Source organism: Nycticebus coucang, chromosome 15, assembly GCF_027406575.1.
Source record: "Nycticebus coucang isolate mNycCou1 chromosome 15, mNycCou1.pri, whole genome shotgun sequence".
Classification (NCBI taxonomy): Eukaryota; Metazoa; Chordata; class Mammalia; order Primates; family Lorisidae; genus Nycticebus; species Nycticebus coucang.
The window spans coordinates 24,574,058-24,576,000 of NC_069794.1; the positions used below are offsets into that span (position 1 = coordinate 24,574,058).

At 42.6% G+C, this 1,943-nt stretch overlaps 1 pseudogene; it reads left to right on the forward strand.

The window, feature by feature from the left end:
- The first annotated feature begins 229 nt into the window (after positions 1-229).
- Positions 230-1,629, forward strand: LOC128566680 (elongation factor 1-alpha 1-like; annotated as a pseudogene).
- The last annotated feature ends 314 nt before the right edge of the window (positions 1,630-1,943 follow it).

Sequence of the window (1,943 nt, forward strand, 5' to 3'; positions counted from 1 at the left end):
GAAGCTATTATACTTTTAGATAGTGAAATTGTGTGCAAATTGATTTAGAAATATTAGTGGAATCTAAGATAATTGAATGTTACAATAAATGAAAATATGTACCAATAGTAGATCTACAATTTGAACTAGATGTCTAGAAGGGTTTTTTGAAAATGAATTAATCTGGCTTTTTCACAACGGGTTTGCTGCCAGAACACAGGTGTTGTGAAAACCATCCGTATCATCCAAAATGGGGAAGGAAATGATTCAAATCAACATCGTCATTGGACACGTAGATTTGGGCCCGTCCGCCACTACTGGCTATCTGATCTACAAATGTGGTGGCATTGACAAGAGAGCCATTGAAAAATTTGAGAAGGAGGCTGCTGAGATGGAAAGGGCTCTTTCAAGTACGCCTGGGTCTTGGATAAACTGAAGGCTGAATGTGAACGATGTATCACTATTGATATCTCCCTGTGGAAATTTGAGGCCAACAAAGACTATGTTACTATCATTGATGCCCCAGGACACAGAGACTTTATCAAAAACATGATTACAGGCACATCTCAGGCTGACTGCACTGTCCTGATTGTTGATGCTTGTGTTGGTGAATTTGAAGCTAGTATCTCAAAGAATGGGCAGACCCGTGAGCATGCCCTTCTGGCTTACACACTAGGTGTGAAACAACTAATTGTTGGTGTTAACAAGATGGATTCCACTGAGCCACCCTACAGTCAGAAGAGATAGGAGGAAATTGTTAAAGAAGTCAGCACTTATGTTAAGAAAATTGGCTACAACCCCGACACTGTAGCATTCATGCCAATTTCTGGTTGGAAAGGTGACAACATGTTGGAGCCAAGTGCAAACATGCCTTGGTTCGAGGGATGGAAAGTCACCCAGAAGGATGGCAATGCCAGTGGAACCATGCTGCTTGAAGCTCTGGATTGCATTCTGCCACCAACTCGTCCAACTGACAAGCCCTTGCGTCTGCCTCTGCAGGATGTCTACAAAATTGGTGGTATTGGTACTGTCCCTGTGGGCCGAGAGGAGACTGGTGTTCTCAAACCTGGCATGGTGGTCACCTTTGCTCCAGTTAATGTTACAACTGAAGTAAAGTCTGTTGAAATGCACCATGAAGCTTTGGGTGAAGCTCTTCCAGGAGACAACATAGGCTTCAACGTCAAGAATGTGTCTGTCAAAGATGTTCGTTGTGGCAATGTTGCTGGTGATAGCAAAAATGACCCACCAATGGAAGCAGCTGTCTTCACTGCTCAGGTGATTATCCTGAACCATCCAGGCCAAATTAGTGCTGGCTACGCTCCTATACTGGATTGTCACTCAGCTCACATTGCCTGCAAGTTTACTGAGCTGAAGGAAAAGATTGACCACCTCTCTGGTAAGAAGCTGGAAGATGGCCCTAAATTCCTGAAATCTAGTGACGCTGCCATTGTCAATATGGTTCCTGGCAAACCCGTGTGTGTTGAGAGCTTCTCAGATTATCCACCTCCGGGTCGTTTCACTGTTCGTGACATGAGACAGGCAGTTGCTGTCGGTGTCATCAAAGCAGTCTACAAGAAGGCTGCTGGAGCTGGCAGGGTCACCAAGTCTGCCCAGAAAGCTCAGAAGGCTAAATGAACATTATCTCTACTACCTGCCACCCCAGTCTTAATCAGTGGTGGAAGAACAGTCTCAGAACCGTTTGTTTCAATTGGCCATTTAAGTTTAATAGTTAAAGACTGGTTAAAGATAACAATGCGTCGTAAAACCTTCAGAAGGAAAGGAAAATGTTTTGTGGACCATTTGTTTCTTTTTGTGTGGCAGTTTTAAGTTATTAGTTTTTAAAATCAGTACTTTTTAATGGAAACACCATGACCAAAAATCTGTCACAGAATTTTGAGACCCATTAAAACAAAGTTTAATGAGAAAAAAAAAAGAGAATGTATTAATCTGTTTTGCTTGTCTGT